Source organism: Schistocerca serialis, chromosome 2 (assembly GCF_023864345.2).
Source record: "Schistocerca serialis cubense isolate TAMUIC-IGC-003099 chromosome 2, iqSchSeri2.2, whole genome shotgun sequence".
NCBI classification, from domain to species: domain Eukaryota; kingdom Metazoa; phylum Arthropoda; class Insecta; order Orthoptera; family Acrididae; genus Schistocerca; species Schistocerca serialis.
In genome coordinates, this window is record NC_064639.1 from 228,035,065 (window position 1) to 228,053,298 (window position 18,234).

Genomic DNA, 18,234 nt, shown 5'->3' on the forward strand with positions numbered 1-18,234 from the left:
CTTGTATATGGGATAGGCTGGATTGGCGTGTACGTGCTGCCCCAGCATGTGCGCCTTTGATATCTGTAGGGAACAGATTGCAGATATCTCATAGTCGAATTTCTTAATGGTAGTTCGAAAGCGTTTTGATTTGCAATGAGTGTCTGTGATCTGTGAACTGCATTATTTTGGCTGTTTAAGTGTTGTGAGTGTGTCTGCAGTGTGTTGTACTTTTCTTATTTTGACAGTTTTATGCATAATGAATGTGTCTCTACGTTGGTGTACTGCTTTATTTTGTGAACATGTCTGTAGCCTGTGCAATGCATTATTTCGACAGTTTACAATTGGTGAGCGTGTTTGCAGAGCGTTTTACTTGCATTTTTTGACAATTTACGAGTTTTTCGCGTGTCTGTACATCAGTGTGCTGCATTATTTAGGCAATTCATGGGCAGTTTCCAGGTCTGTATGCTATTTATTGTGACCCCCAAGCACATCAGGACGAGTGTTTTGTATCAGCATAATAAATAAAGTACGTGAAATCCATCCCTAAATAAATTTTTCCAACTTCCCACTGAAAATAAATAAAGTACATTCCTCCTTTTTCAGCAGCTGGACACAGATTGAGTCCTTTTCCCGCCATTTTTCCCCAGACCGCCATCTTGGATAACGTCATGGGAGGGATAACAGTGCCCTATGGTGGTGGTACTGTGTACTAGGTTAGTTGGACTCTGGACCTCATGGTGAACATACTGGATGGAGCTTCTGCCTACGACAATGCAAATGGTTTAAATAAAAATTGCATGCAAAATAAAGGCTCACATCCATCCTATCCAGCAGCCCAGCACAGACTGAGTCCTTTTCCCGCCAGTTCCAAAGAAGGGGTGGTGGTTGGATTTCTCAGGTAAGTGGAGATAGCCCAAGTGAACTTTTTCCCACCAAAATTTGAACTGCCTGTCAAGACATCCATATGACATTGCCACATCTATCGCCGCCATCTTGGACCTGCCGCCTGGAACAAGTTTGGCAACAATGCAACTTGGGGTCACACCCCTGTTCCCCTACTACTCACGTCTTCACATAAGGAAACATCTATAGTGGAGTCATCAGCATGCCACCTGAATGGTTGAACAGTCATCCAATGTTCTTCTCATAGTTGAGCCCCAATTTGGTCTGGAGAGTGATTCTTGGGGTATTCGCATCTGGAGGGGATTCAGAACACGATTTTGGTATACAAATATTGTGGAAAGAGAACCATATCGAGGAGAATGCTTAACAGTGTGGGCAGAGACTATGTTGACCACTCGAACATCTCTTCATAAAATTGTATGTGTGAATCAGAAACATTTAAGTGCTGTCAGGTATCGTGATCAGATCTTGCGACCTCAAGTATGGCTATTTGTTGGATGCTGTGGGCCCAGACCTCATACTGATGGGTGATGATGCTTGAACTCATAGAGCATGGGGGAAGGGGGTGGGCAAATGTTTTCTTGGAGACAGAAAATATTGCACGCATGTCACTGCCTGCTCACTATCTCGATTCGAATCCCATAGAGCAAGTCTGGAGTGCCGCAGAGAGACAGGTTGCATCATGTCAGCATTCGTATACTTGTGAGCAGCTCTGCTAGAAGAAGGGGCATTGTTGCCTCAACATGAGTGTTGGAATCATTCACAGCATGCCCCATTGTTGTCAGATTTGTAATGCTGTTCGAGGTGGTTATACCCCATGCTGAGCACATTAACCGGTTGTTGGAATGTGTGTGCATATCTATTAGGTTGGAAAAAATGTAGAATATTCTTGTCTACCACTATGCATATTGCAGTTGTTTATTTTCTTTATGTATCTAACCACTTCATGATCAAAGTAGGTCTGTAACTGTGATAACGTCTCTCTAACCAAGTTGATTAATGGTTGGAGAGACGACATCACAGTCTGCGTAAACCAGTTATTTTAGCCAGTAATGCATTGTGTATATGGATAGTGTTAACCCGTTCATCATCAACTAAAGCTTGAAGATGATGCACTAAAGTGTCAAAGTTGGTAGCCACACAATAGATGACATCATAAGGGCGGCTGTAGGTGTTTAATTTTCTTACAATAGTGAACGGCCATAGTTCCCCTAAACCTCCAGTCAAGAGGATGGACATACAAAAACTGTCCTTTTCTTACATAAGTTGTCACCATAGAACAATTGTTCATCTCCCTAATTTCGAGTTTATGTCCAAGATGTTTGAAATAACTCAGGGCTCTATAACATATGTGTGGGCTACTGGCCATTTCAAAATTAAAACAATTTTGAATATCCTACCAGTTTCCAATTTGGGTTAGAGCATATGTGTGCTGTTGTATTTTAAAAGTTCCCCACCATTTCAACTTCGATCAGTGTAGTTCCATGACAGACAGCATGCTGCTGGCGCAAATCAGAACTACTATCCTGCACTTTGTGTAGTCAAGTTGACAGTATGCCTGTAGTAACGCTGGGTGTTGAGATCTCACCAGCTTGTCTGTTAGCACTGACAATTTTACTACATAAACATCGCTGTTCTCGGTCGTTAAGTGAAGGTTCAAATGGTTCAAATGGCTCTGAGCACTATGGGACGCACCTTCTGAGGTCATTAGTCCCCTAGAACTTAGAACTAGTTAAACCTAACTAACCTAAGGACAGCACACACATCCATGCCCGAGGCAGGATTCGAACCTGCGACCGTAGCGGTCTCGCGGTTCCAGACTGCAGCGCCTAGAACCGCACGGCCACTTCGGCCGGCCGTTAAGTGAAGGCTGTCGGCCATTTCGTTGTCCTTGGTGAGAGGTAATGCTTGAAATTTGGCATTCTCGGTACACCTTTGGCGCTGTGGATCTTGCCATATTAAATCCCCTAATGATTTACGAAACTGAATGTCCCATGTGTCTAGCTAGAACAAACGATTCCGGGTTCAAAATCTGTTAATTGCCGTCGTGTGGCCACAGTCACGTTGGAAACTTTTTCTTCGGAGGAGAGGTGGTGTGGCGCCACTCTATGGATTGCCGTTTTGTTTCTGGTTCGAAGTATTGAACCCATGTTTCATTGTCTGTGAGAAGTTCGAGAAATAAATGTCACTATCAGTCTCGTAACGCGCAAGCAATTCCGCACAGATGGTTGTGACGGTACGTCACATAAATATTGACATTTTTATCGGTTGTAAGCAGTGAAAAATATTATGAAGTGTTAAGGGTGAACTAAAATTTATTTGTAAACACTTAACGTATTTTAAGAACATTATTAGTATAGAAGATACACTTAATGTTCTTAGGAAAAAAACTGATATGCAGCGCTAATTTAAAGGTAGCGTCTTTATTTAAAACATGTCTATGAAAATAAAAAATTCTGAGATGAACTGTAGGCTTTCACGTGATACGATGTCTTTCATGATCCTTCAGGCGGTAAAATCGTGGCGACGGCCTTTTGGGACTCTGAAGGGTTTATTCTGTCTGATGTCCTCCATCATGGTGCAACGACCAACTCTGGCTGTATTTTGTGTTGCCCTCAGGAAATTGAAAGAAAACGACTTGTCAGCGTGTTCTCCACAAAAACGCAAAACGAATTTATCCTTCTCCATTTCAGCGCAAGCCCTCAGTCTGCACACCTGAGAGGAGCTCACAGAAGTTCATTGGTCTGTTCTTCCTTATCCACCATACAGCCCGGATCTCACCTAATGTGACTTCCATCTCTTGGGCCCAATGTAGGACGCACTCCGCAGGAAACAGTACGTGGATGATGGGGAGGTTATTGATGCAGCAAGACGTTGGCTCGACATCGACCAGTAGAGTGGTACTACGTGGGCATACAGAATGTCACAGTAAGGTGGCCTAAAGTCGTCACATAGATCGGAGATTGTGTTGAAAAATAGAGTTTTGTAGTCAAACGACTGGGGAATAGTGTGGGTTATTGGAATCATAAATAAAACCAACCTACTTTCAGAAGAAAAGTGTTGCATTACTTATTGAATCCCCCCTCCCCATATATGAACGGAGCAGAGACGTTTGAGGGACTATTCTGGCGAAGATCAGAATGGGGAAACTCCTCTGACATAAGCATAGAGTAAATATCTCTGGAGTGAGCATTGCTCTGGAGTGAGAAGGCTTGATTCTGTAGACCTATTTTTCTACGATTTTATGACTAATAGATATTACAGCTCGTGCAAAAGCTTACAAACAATCGCTTCCTCTCGTAAATTTGCTAGTGGAACAAGAAAGGGAATGGTTAGTTGTTTCAGCAAATACTATCCTCCATGCATGTAAAGTGACTTGTCGATTATGTATACAGATTTGAAAGACGGGAGACAGATACATTCAATAGAGTGGGAGTCTGTAATTGTCTTCGTATCGTATAATATGTGTGTCCAACCCATTTTGTTATCTATAAAGTTACAGAAGGAGACCATGTTAAGTGTGTCTCGGACATGGAGAATGATTATGTGTGATTTATATTTTAGTTTCCCGAAGGATGAACAACGAGTAAAGATGTGGCTCCAGAAAATGAGGAGTAATTTTGCCCCCACAAAATATTCCAAAGTATGTTCAAAACACTTTGAAGATAAATGTCTAGACAGAGAAAAATTTGGATGTGTGTGGTTGAAGGTAGATGCTATACCAACTATTTTTAATTTTCCACAACACCTACTATGAAAAGTACCCACACGAAAACCACCTGTAAAAAGAAATTTGTCAGGTTCGTATACATGACTTGTGGTTATCATATTTGCTACTTTTTTTCACTGAGAAATGTGTTTCATTCTGCATTATATGGCATAGGTTTGTACACTGAGGTGTCTGTTTCATCTTTACACTCAGAAACTGTGATGACAATAGTGCAAAAAGTCAAGAGGAGCGTAAAATATTAGTAAACATGTCACCAAACTCTTTCATTTGTGTCACTTTCCACTTCCCTTAATGGTGTTATATGGGTTGATTGTTACATGACCAACTGTATTTGCTTTACAGTACATTTATTCTCCTATCGCATTCCCCCCCCCCCCTTTCTTACTTAGTCTACTATTTATTTAATAAACTGGGAGCAAGTACATAAAATGCGTTAAATAAATACTTCAAAGTGTCACCAGTAAGAAAAATTGTGCTTTAGGTCGCAAAAACGAGAAAATAAATACGCAGAAATAGCAGAAACAAGGACGAATTAGCAGGGATATAATCGATAATATGTGGCAAATTCGGTGTTTTTCGGACATTTGCAAAAGTACTAGCGTACTGTCAAGTCGTTTTGCAAGACCATCACTGAAAAATGTAGGTCAGGCTCTGTAATACCATAAAGTGCCGTATCATGCCGACAACTACCAAAAATCGAGTGCATCTGAACTATGACACCTATCCCAAAGAAGCAGAATGTAATATCACTTGCCCTTAAAAGTTACGTAGCTGGTTTATTCCCGGTATCAAATGGATAATGTTAAAATGTCTGCGCAACGTATATAAATAATCTGCGACACGTACGAAAAGAACCCGTCTGTACTAGGGATGTAGTGACATTCTAAATATACAGGGCGCTATACGGACAAACACACGACGTCCCGAAAACACGTGACCAGGCCAGCAATGAATATTGACAACACAAAATCTGTTCTGCGCATGTGAATGCTCACTCCAGAGATATTTACTCTATGGACATAAGCGATCTTCACAAAGGGAACTATAATGGCCTGGTGCCTGCAAATGGGCGTCTCAGAAACGGCGAAACTGGTCGGCTGTTCGCCAGCTACTGTTGTGAGCACCTATGGGAAATGGTTGAAACCACGAGTGGGCAACAAGATATTGGACGTGCAAATATCACAGAATGTGGCAGTCCGAGGGTTGGCAGCTCCGTAAAGCAGGATAGGCGGCGACATGTAACAGATTCTACAGTCAGACAGAAGCCGGCTTTACAACTTACTGAACCGCAACCAGGTACGTCTAATATTCAAAATACTCATCCAATTACTAGACAAAACTAGATTCCTTTTCATCAAAGAATTGCCGACGCAAGGATCAGCAAATAAATAACTACGAGGCGTGCTGAAGGGTAATGCCTCCGAATTTTTTTATTTTGTTCTCAATATCGGTTGAGGGACTGCATATTACGCATATTACTCGGTCGACTTCCCTGCTTCGCTGGCGGGAGTTGCAAACCTCTGCCGCCAGAGGGTTGCAAATTGTAGTGTGTAACATGGCGGTGTCGAACGTAACTACGTCGGTGCGTGAGTTCTAACAGAAGAAAACGTGACTCCAATTACAATCCCACTCTATCAGCATGACAAGACGAGACCATACTCGAATCCTACGCGTGTCCACAGCTTGTGGTCGTGCGGGCAGCGTTCTCGCTTCCCGCGCCCAGGTTCCCGGGTTCGATTCCCGGCGGGGTCCGGGATTTTCTCTGCCTCGTGATGACTGGGTGTTGTGTGATGTCCTTGGGTTAGTTAGTTTTAAGTAGTTCTAAGTTCTAGGGGACTGATGACCATAGATGTTAAGTCCCATAGTGCTCAGAGCCATTTTTTTGACTCCTACGCCGGCCGTTGTAGCCGAGCGGTTCTAGGCGCTTCAGTCTGGAACCGCGCGACCGCTACAGTCACAGGTTAGAATCCTGCCTCGGGCATGAATGTGTGTGATGTCCTCAGGTTAGTTAGGTTTAAGTAGTTCTAAGTTCTAGGGGACTGATGACCACAGATGTTAAGTCCCATAGTGCTAAGAGCGATTTGAACCTTTTTTTTCGACTCTTACGACATTTGCAACATTCTGAGGGTTTGGTGCACTGTCATCGATCATCCTCCATACAGCCCCGACTTCACCCCAACTGATTTCATCTGTTTCCAAAACTTCGAGGATTTCACTTTGATAGTGATGAAGCGGTGCAAGCAGAAGTGAAGTTGTGGCCCCGTCAACAATTTCAAGCATTCTATCAGCAACCTGGTCTCTTGTTGGGGGAAATGTATTCCTCGCCAGGGTGACTATGTTTAGAAATGAATATGTAAACATGAAGAATAAAGATGTACAATGTTAATAAAGTTGTTTTATTTAAAAAGCTTTAAGAGTTTCCACATAAAAATTCGGAAATATTACTTTGCAGCACGACCTTGTATATTGTGAAAATTTGAGTTCCACCTACAAATCACAATTTCCTTGTGGCAAAAGAAATTTGAAACTTAGACATCTGTGGTTCTCAGCGTTTCAGTGGTTAGCGTATTCAGAAGCAAATGAGGGCGCCTCCTGTAAGTTCTGTGTTATTTATGCACCTGAAATCCAATTAGGGAAAGGGGAACAAGTTCATTTGAGCTCGCAAGTTAAAACACCATTCACAAAATAGAAAAATGCAAAACGAGAATTCAGGGATCATGAAAGACATCGTATCACGTGAAAGACTACAGTTCATCTCAGAATTTTACATTAGGTTGGAAAAGAAGACAGATAATGTTCAGCTGAATATTCATTTGAAAAATAATAAGTGAAAAAAGAGCATAGCTTTTCACTATTGTTAGTACTGTTATGTTTAGTGGACGAGAGGTTTTATCATTGGGAGGGCACAGGGGCTATAGACAGCTGTCAGTAGATAAAGGTGCAAATGGAAATGATGGTAAATTTAGGGCACTGTTAAGAATCCGAACTGAGGCAGGATATGCAACTCTAAAGGCAGGCGTTAATGCGACCCATCAGAGTAAACGGAGTCAGAATGAAATTACTGACACTGCCGGTCGTTCAGTGGGCAAACAACCGTTGTGAAAATTAAGAAATGTACACACATAAAAAAAAAGTCTTGCATCACCTATGTTCCGAGAGTTCCAGAACCTGTACAGAAAATTGGAATAGAGATCAACATAAACGTCATTTATGCCCTTTTTATTGCTCATGAAAACCACACATTGCATGTTGGACCACCATACAGCGAGACCTTCAGAGGTGGTAGTCCAGATTGCTGTACACATGGGTACCTCTAACACCCAGTAGCACGTCCTCTTGCATTTGTGTATACCTATATTTGTCGTGGCATACTATCCATAAGTTCATCCAGGCACTATTGGTCCAGATTGTCCCACGGCTTAAGGCGATTCGGCGTAGATCCTTCAGAGTGGTTGGTGAGTGGCGTCGTCCATAAAGAGCCCTTTTCAATCAATCCCAGGCATGTTCGATAGGGTTCATGTCTGGAGAACATGCTGGCCACTCTAGTCGAGCGATGTGTTATCGCCGGCCGGGATGGCCGAGCAGTTCTAGGCGGTACAGTCTGGAACTGCGCGACCGCTAGTTGCAGGTTCGAATCCTGCCTCGGACCTGGATGTGTGTGATGTCCTTAGCTTAGATAGGTTTAAGTAGTTCAAAGTTCTAGGGGACTGATGACTTCAGAAGTTAAGTCCCATAGTGCTCAGAGCCATTTGAACCAAATCAGTGGCCTAATGATGTCTATACATTACCAAACACTTTCTTCAACGAAATGAAGATGTGCTGAAGAATCCCCCTTAACCAGAAATAACTTCACTTATTGTCCACTGATTTTATTACATTAAATGGACTGGCCTTGGCGTATATTCACAAAAATACAGAAACAAAAACTGATGAATTACAGGATGAAATGTATAAGAAGCCTCGTCGCCATCTTCTGTAAGTCCCATTTTGTCATTGTTTTTTATATTAAAGTCATTATAATGTTTGTGAATCTATTACTTTAGTTCTGATTATTACATTTTACTGATTCCTCAAATCACTTCCCACTCCCCTGAAAACAACTCTGCATTCGCTACTGCCGTGCCACATCCCTTCTATAAAAATTCATATTTGACTTATAGGGAACCAATGGCGATGTCAGGTTGGGGGGGGGGGAGGCTATAGCCCCCTTCCCCCCCCCCCCAACCCCCCCCCCCCTCCCCCCAATTAGCCCTTCCCCCTTGACCGACTTCTAGAATCGCCCCTGTAGAGAACGTCGTATTTTTTGTGTTGTCCACCGCCTTTTCGTAGAGCGGCTGCTCACGCAATTTGCTGACGACGTATGTCCCAAAGTCACTCCATGAATAATGTTGTCGTTGTTGTTGCTGCTGATGCACATTTCTGTGGCATGGTTTAAGAGGTCGCTCTCCCCCCCCCCCCCCCCCCCCCCTCCCCCCCGTTGTCTCCCGTTTTTGAAGAGGAGGTGTACTTACAGTTTCATTTGGATCCGCAGCATCTTCCACACCTTCTGCACGTATCTCTTGTGGAACCTGAAGTCTAACTTATTTCTTTCAGACACCGGCGACTGAAGATGAATAGCGAACAAAAGAAGTACTTAGTCAGCTGGTACAGTGATGGCCACTTGTTTTTGGGATTCCCAAGGAATAATCCTCAGAAATTTCTCGGAAAAAGGCAGAACCGTAATGGACCAGAGTCAAAATGGCAGTCAAAACAATGGGAAAAGGCTGGTGAAAGTGCACTATTTAGTCAGCTGGTACAGTGATGGCCACTTGTTTTTGGGATTCCCAAGGAATAATCCTCAGAAATTTCTCGGAAAAAGGCAGAACCATAATGGACCCATTATGCTTCACTTTTGCATCGTTTGAAGTTTGCATTGGCTGAAAACAAACCACAGTTGACACGCAAAGAAATGCTTGTTCATCAGGATAAAGTCTGCCTCCATAACTGAGTCCTCAGCGCAGCAGAATACCATATGGAAGACCTAGGTCCGATTCCTGGTCAGGTCAGAGATTTTCTCTGCTCAGGGACTGGGTCTTGTGTTGACTTTGTCATCATTTCATCCTCATCGACACGCAAGTTGCCAAAGTGGAGTCAACTAAAAAGACTTGCACCAGGAAACTGGTCTACCTGATGGGAGGCCCTAGCCATACGACCATTAGCATTAACAAGATAATGCACCAGCTCAGACATAAGCGGTAACAATGACGAAAGTGCATGAATTTGGCTTGGAATTGGTCCCTCATCTAACCCATTCACCCGAATTAGCCACAAGTGACTTCTTCCTGTTCCCTAACTTGAAACTTTGGCTTACTGGGAAAATTTTCATCAAATGAGGAAGTTATACTTGCACTCAACGAGTAATGTGCTGAGTCTGACAGAATCTATTTTATCGATGGGATGAAAAAGCTGGAGGGTCGCTGGACCAAGAAGACTATTTCGAGAAGTAACTTGAATTGTTTATGAAACAAACATTTTTTCGTGCTTTTTTGACAGGCTTATCAAACCTCCCTCATAGCCCATAATTGTGTGGCATGAAGGAATAGCTGGAACTGCAGGGGCCCGTGCGTAGCCTTATTGGCTGTTCTATTCAAGCCAATTTCGCGCTTTAGCGCTTGCTAGCCACAGACTGGACGATTGCCACAAAAAGAACAGGCTGGGGGAGGATGACTCGGGAGATAATATCACCAGGTCCATGAACTGTGAAACGTACGGCTTGTTTGGCTCGTTCTTTGAAGGAATTCCAGCATGTGTTCCTGTCGCCAGGGTACCGAGGTTCTTGAACCATCTCCTTTCATACGGAGTGGGAGACACAATGAGTGGTTGGTTCTTAAAAAAGTAGGCAGAGTAGGAGCCATGGCGCCATTTCCCCAAGAAAAAGGAGCATGGCATTGCTCACATTGGTCTGAGCCACAACCTTTTTCAAGAGTGGGAATCTGGTACCAAGTTGTTAACATTTTTTTTTTACTTGCAAGATTTAGAGATTGGGTAGTGGATAAATAAAATTTTTGGATGACAGAGGGAGAGATTTGTTGTCCAGCATCCCACTGGAAACTCGTCCTACAGCCAGGTGGGATGCGAGAACATATGGCTGTTCGGCGATTTTCCTTGGTAAACAAACTGGTTTGCAGCATCTCCATGTGGAACTCTGAAGAGTGGGTGCTCTTTGTCGTGACTTCTCTTCAAGACTTCTTTGGCGGATTTTGCTGCTGATTCTTCGGATGACTTTCTTGCAGGCACTTCTACTGAGGCACTCAGTCTCCAGTACTGACTTCTACTTCAGGCTTTGCAGCGTCATGGCGAGTTCACGCTGCCCATGTGATTGCGGATTGAAAGTGATGATGATGTTTGGTTTGTGGGATGCTCAACTGCATGGTCATCAGCGCCTGTACAAATTTCCTTTGCTACATAGTCCATTTTTTTACACAGTCCAATCTAGCCAATGTCACGAATGATGATGATGATGATATGATGCAGACAACACAAACACCCAGTCCCCGGGCAGAGAAAATCCCCAACTCGGCCGGGAATCGGACCCGGGATCCCATGATCGAGAGGCAGCAACTCTAGCCACTAGACCATGAGCTGTGGACCGGGACCACAGATTGAAAGTGTCGAATCAGTGTCAGGCGAGTTTTGTTCTAAAGTTGCGGAAATCAAGTCACGAATTAAGTTGTACTCTATGGCTCGCTCACAACTCAGGTATTCGGGGTTCCTGTATACATTTTCCATCACCCCACAATGATCAGTGCAATCATCATGTCTGATTTGGAATCATGTGTTAAAATTCGCAATTGGGTACACTCGTTTATCATGTACGAAATTGATGTTCACACCACCGATTTAATACAGGATGTACATGAAGTCCAGGAACACTTTCAATTAGTTATTGCACAAGAACTAAATATTGTACAGATGTCATACATGTTGCATTTTGAAGGGAAACTCTGAAAATTTTTTACAAAATTTGATATGTGAACCATGAATGACCAGGCAGACCTCAATATGATAATCGAATTCTTGCCATACCCATCCCAGCATGGCATCGTCAACTGTGGCAGCCACTTCCCGTATTCTCTCCCAGAGTTCTGCTACATCACATGTAGATCTTTAATGTTTCTCCACAGAAAACAGTCACAGGAACTGAGATCTGGTGATCAGGGAGCGCATTTCAAGAAACAGCTGTCCCCTTCTGTAGCATGGCCAATGCATCAATGCATCAGCTCCGTGTTCAAGTACCCACAAACTTCACGATGAAAATGTGGTGGAGCACCATCCTGCTGAAAGATGAATGGAGAGTCTAGGATACTGTACAGATCCTGATGCCTAATTTTCTCTAACATCTGTTCGGTTGGCAAAGTTATTATTTTGTTTATAAACCATGTTTTGGTTTGGTTTTTCCCTTTGAATTTTATAACAATAAATGTTGGTCAAAGTGGACCTACCTTTGTTTTCAGTACTTCGATGAAGGATGATCTGCATTCTGAGGGCGTCACTTGATATAAATCACAGGCACAGTTTTCTTTTAGCCATGGCCCATTGGTGCCTTGAATTCACAGACTTGGCTCCAATCAGGGTCTTGCATGAAATTGGCTATTCAGAATATATTCCTTCTGGCAGGTAATTCAGCGCATACTCCTTCTGGCAGGTAATCCTCTGACCACATCAGGTAAGTTTCACCTTGCATTAAATTGTGGACTTTCTATCAGTGCTTGATGTTTGGCATTCTCTGATAGAGTCACATAAAATTATGCTTTATTGGACTGCATTTCATCCGGTTTGTTCTTTTTCCATGGTAGGATTGACTGCATCAGTGAAAATTTTGAAACCTCCTGGCAGACTAAAACTGTGTGCTGGGCCATGACTGAACCCAGGACCTTTGTCTTTCACAGGCAAGTGCTGTACTGACAGAGCAACTCAAACACGACTCATGACCCATCCTCACAGCTATAATTCTGTGTGTACCTCGTCTCCTACCTTACAAACTTAAAGAAGTTCTCCTGCGAATCTTGAAATACTAGCACTTCTGGAAGAAAGTATATTGCGGAGCCATGGCCTAGCTACAGCCTCGGAGATGTTTCCCAAATGAAATTTTCATTCTGCAATGGAATGTACGCCAATATGAAACCTCCTGGCAAATTAAAAGTGTGTGCTGGACCAAGACTCTGACTCCAAGAGAGCTAGTCTCCAAGTTTGGCAAGTGACTCGATTTCCTTACCTGACACTAAACACTAGCAGTGGAGCTCACTCTGTGAATCAAGTGTGTTATTTCTTGTTGTCTATCATTTGCGATCACTACGTACCGGAGCTACTCATTTATTTTTAGGTTGTTAGTGTATTTAGTGATTTGCCACCAACATCGTAGATGCACAGTATCGGATTCTTCCACCTAAATATGCACAACATGTTACAGTCTTGTGCGTTTGGATTCAACTGTGAGTCTTGTACCAATTATCAATGGCAGCAGAACAACAGTACACAGTTATTTTCTCTTATAAGCTCTATCTTCAGACTCTGATATTACTGACACAAAGTTCTGTATCTCATACTGAGACATAGGTCTTTCTCCATCAGCCCAGAGACTTCTTATCTTCATGGAATATTATGCAGGGCATAGTGCAGAGGACTTTGTAGCCTTGTTAATCATCCCTGTGTTTCTCCAGTGGAGTATGGAGCGAAGCAGCAAGGCCTGTGAGCCTACTGTAAGTTACTATATGGCTAATATTAATATACAATGCCCTCTTGGAGGAAAAATATATCTCCAATAAAATAGTGTATGTTTATTATGACAAAGATGTCCATCCTTTTTTCACTGGCCCTCAGTGAGATCGTACATGAAGATCATTCTAATTTGTTGTTTTGTATTGAACCATTGGCCATAAAGATGTGCTTTTTGGGGAAAAAAATCATATCAAGCAATATGCAAGGAGCATTGTTTCAAATCGTATTATGTCCACCAATGGACAAAACTGAGTTTGATACATTTTCATATATGGTAGTTTCTGAAGTGAACTTTCATGCTGTGAGGTAAGACTTAACTAATAGTATTCACTAAATGTGTTGCTGAATACTAGCTCTTGTTTAAAATGGTATTCAGTACTCAGTGACTGTTTCAAATCACATTGTGTTTAATATAACCGGTTATTCTATTTAAAGTTGATTAGTTACTTTGCTCAGTTGCAATGCAGACAATCAGTGTACTTTTCTCAACAGTGTCAACAATGCTACATTGCTATGTGTTCATTTACTTGTGGACTGTGCATGAGGAACATCTTTTTTGATTATGGAGGAAGAAATTGCTGATAACTCAAGAGGAAGCCGAAAGAGGGGAAAGAGATCCAGACATACCAAGCAACCTAAGACAAGATAACAAGATATACTGGGACTGTAAATCTCACTACAGAAGTTAGCCTGACACTGCCAAAATTCTAATGAATATTGATATCCTATAATTTAATTCAGTACTAAGTCAAAATTCCGCATAAAATTTTACTTAGGCAGTGGTGGCATAGAGTGCTGATGCTGGCAATGCCCAGCCATGAAGTAAATAATTAATGCTGTTCTTGTATGTACCCTTGTCCGCTCAGTAAATTAGTTATCCCCATAAAACTAACAATTCATAACAAAATGTTTGCATTACTATAAACCTCACATAATTTCCAACATTCAATGGTTGTTAGCAACACGCCACCGTCGGTGCAAGTCAAATTTAACACATTCTGGTTTATGACTTATTTGCACACAAAAGATCATTTCCTTTGTTGTATCATGTTCAATAGTATTGTAGTAAATGGTCTGTGGACAAATAAATAAATACCAGTATACTTCCTACTAAAGACCAGACTCAAGTAGGCGGAGTTTTATACAGAAGTAAACAGGATCAGTGCTAAGTACTGCTAAGTTTTTTTGTGACTTAATATTTTTCATATTAATATAATGTTAATACTGCATAATTATAACAGTGAGAAAGTTGGGATAAATGAGATTTATCTGGAACAGAGCACTATGAAAATTATATCCTTTTTCTCTGGTATGGCTGTGGGTTTCTTGACACAGATGAAATAGCTGAATACGATTTTCTAAGAACCAACTTCTTATTTTTGTTATTGATGTGCATTTGGATGCACTGTTTATTATTGAAAGGTCAGTGATATGGATGACAATGGAAAGAATATAAATGTATATTAATTCAGCCATTTATTCTCTCTCAGTACACAGAATACTGACACATCACATCCATTTCTCATGTAGCTTTGATCAGTCTCCATCATGCCTGCTAGCCTGGATTGGCGCAGTCTGTGTATCTTTTATTGTCTGGAAAAAAATCGTAAGATATTACACATCGAACACAAATGTAACTAGACACTGATACACATAACAATAGAAAATATTTATATAACAAGTAGACAAAAATGTGGAAAGGATAGCACTCATCTGTAACTGCTTTATGTATGGTGCTTGAAAACACCTAACAACACACAGAGACTGCTAACTTTTGAGTTACTGTTGTTTTGCTTGTGTAAATACATACTCTCATACAAACAATTATGCAGATACGTAAACAGATCCAGCTGCAGTCAAGGTAACACTGTTGATATCTTTCGAAGGGACTGAGGCTTCTACAAGGATGTTGGGTATCTAGAGAGGGTATTTAGGAACATTGCATTTTATGGGTGGTGAAGTAAGAGTCTGACATGTGGGAGACATGGGCCATTGGGAGGGATACCACCTGCCAGACAGGTGCATTTTGGTCTGCTTGTGTAGTCCTATATGTTGTGCAGTAGTATACTTACACTAGGAAAAAAGTGGTAACTCAAAAACTAATGTGTCTGTGATGTTATGTGTTTCATATACACACTAATCGCTCACTTCTCACTAGCCTGCAGTGACTGTAAATGATCTGCTAGTCAATTTGAAACTGGTCATCAATAATAAAAAATTAGTTATCCAGACAGTATTTTTCATTCATTATACCAATGGAGACAACAGTTTCCAGAGACATGCCATCAGTTATGAAAATATTTCTTTGTGTCTTGTGTCTATCAGTTGAAGGCGAGTGGTTTTCTCAGTTATGTTTACTGTTTGTATCCTTGAATTTATATCATTTTAATATTTCATGTTTAGTTATGATAAAACATCATTTATTTTGTTTCCTTGCAGCAATTAAGTTTTGTATTTATAAAATTATTAGGAGACAGAATGGCAAGTCAATAATTACCTTAAAGAGGTGAAATCCAAATACTACTGATAGAAACAAATAGAAAAATTGTACCTAGCCACCAGAAGTGTTAGCTCCTTCATTGGAGAGGAAAAACAGATTGTTTGGGGAAGGATGGAAAGGAGGGGCAGGACACTCGGATCACAGGTTGGAAGGGACTTAGCTGTTGTCAACACCAACATATCACACTCTTGTTGCTAATGAAGTAACAAAAAGTTCTGAAAGCTAACTTTTTAATTTTTTTTTTAAATTTGTCTATTAACAGTACTTGGAATTATGCTTCCTGATGGTTGCCATATTGTTCACTCATTCATTCATCCCCAATTTTCCTGATTCCATAAAGGTGAAGAACCTTCATGGATGTGTAATAGGTCAAGGTATACATTCACAAATGACAAGCAAACCTCACAAAAATAGTAGACTACCACCATACTTCTTAATGCCCTGTGTACTGATGCCAGCTAAATTTAATCAAGTAAATCAGAAAGAAAGCCGGTGCTCTGATATGATTTGGCAGTTTTCTCAAGCAAGTCTTGTGTTGTGCAAGAAGGTGACCCGTAACGGAACCCTTTCCTTATGTTTCACACATAATGACATTAAAAGCATTACTCCAATATCAAATTGATATTTTCACCACAGAAACTACACTGAAGTGCCAAAGAAACTGATGTAGGCATGAGTATTCAAATACAGAGATATGTAAACAGGCAGAATATGGCACTGCGGTTAGCAACACCTATATAAAACAAAAAGTGTCAGGCGCAGTTGCTAGATCAGTTACTGCTGCTACAATGGCAGGTTATCAACATTTAAGGGTGTTTGATTGTAGTGTTACAATCAGTGCATGAGTGATGGGACACAGCTTCTCCAAGGCAGTGATGAAGTGAGGTTTTTCCTGTACAACCATATTATGAATGTATCACGAATATTAGGAATCTGGTAAAACATCAAATATCTGACATTGCTGTGGCTGGAGAAAGATCCTGCAAGAAAGGGACCAACAACAACCGAAGAGAATCAGTCAGCATGACAGAAATGCAACCCTTCCACAATTTGCTGCAGATTTCAATGCTGGGCCATCAACAAGTGTCAGTGTGCAAACCATTCAACAAAACATCATCGATTATGGGCTTCCAGAGCTGAAGGCCCACTTGTGTACCCTTGATGACTGTATGATACAAAGTTTTATGCCTTGCCTGGGTCCATCAGTACCAACATTGTCTGTTTATGACTGGAAACATGTTGCCTGATCAGACAAGTCTCCTTTTAAATTGTGTTGGGCTGATGGATGTCTACAGGCATGTAGACAACCTTATGAATCCATGGACCCTGCATGTCAACTCTGTTCACACTGGTAGAGGCTCTGTATAGGGGGAGGTGTCTGCAGCTGGAGTGATATGGATCCCTGATGCATCTAGATACGACTCTGACAGCTGACATGTACGTAAGCATCCTGTCTGATCAACTGCATCCATTCATGTTCATTGGGCATTCCAATGGACTTGGACAATTCCAGCAGGACAATGCTACACTCCACAATTCCAGAATTGCTACAGAGTGGTTCCAGGGACACTCTTCCGAGTTTATACACCTTCGCTGGCCACCAAACTCCCCAGATATGAACATATCTGGGATGATGTGCAACGTGCTGTTCAGAATAGATCTCCACCCCGTCATACTCTTACAGGTTTATGGACGACCCAAGTCCATGAAATGCCAAACTCTGGCACTTCTGTGTGCTTGCAGGGGCTCAACACGATATTAGGTAGGTGTACCAGTTTCTTTGGCTCTTCAGTGTATTTGATAGTTTTAATTTGACTCAAATAAGGGGCAAGCACACATCAGTGTGTTTCCTGTGTTCAATTAAATAAGTTGCTTACAAACACCGAAAGGAAGATATTAAGTTTGGAAGAGTGTGCAGACTAGCAGAAGCAAAAATTTTTTTTATTTAGTTTTTCCACAGTGTACAAGCAGCCTTTCTCATGAATATTGCATTTGTACCGCACCATTTGTAAGGGTGAAATACAGTCAATACTTTTCATTTGTATATCTAGTTATAACATTGACAGTAATGGCTACATCCTCCACATTCATGAGGAAATCGTAATTATGGGCCCATGGAGTTGAAATTGCACATAATCTGGATAAAAAGTAAGAACAAAGAAAGAATGTGAATTATTTTGAATTGAACAGTCTTCCCTGTAAAACTGCTGTGTAAAAAATCCAAATAAAGTGTACAGAGAGTAACTTTCTCCAGAAATGGAAACCACACTTTAACCTCTTCATATGTGCAGAATGTTCCGATGTGTTCAGAATCTGTTAATGAGATCAGGAGCAGCCCATATTCAACAAACTATTTCAGACA

General features: G+C 41.5%; 1 protein-coding gene across 2 annotated transcripts in view; it reads right to left on the bottom strand.

Annotated features, from left to right (window-relative positions):
• Positions 1-14,833: 14,833 nt before the first annotated feature.
• Positions 14,834-18,234, bottom strand: part of LOC126456980 (uncharacterized) — a 334,582-nt gene continuing 331,181 nt past the window's right edge. For both annotated transcript variants that reach the window (XM_050092935.1, XM_050092934.1), the window contains one exon: positions 14,834-14,965. The gene's annotated coding sequence lies outside the window, so the exon portion shown is untranslated. The remainder of the gene's footprint in view (positions 14,966-18,234) is intronic.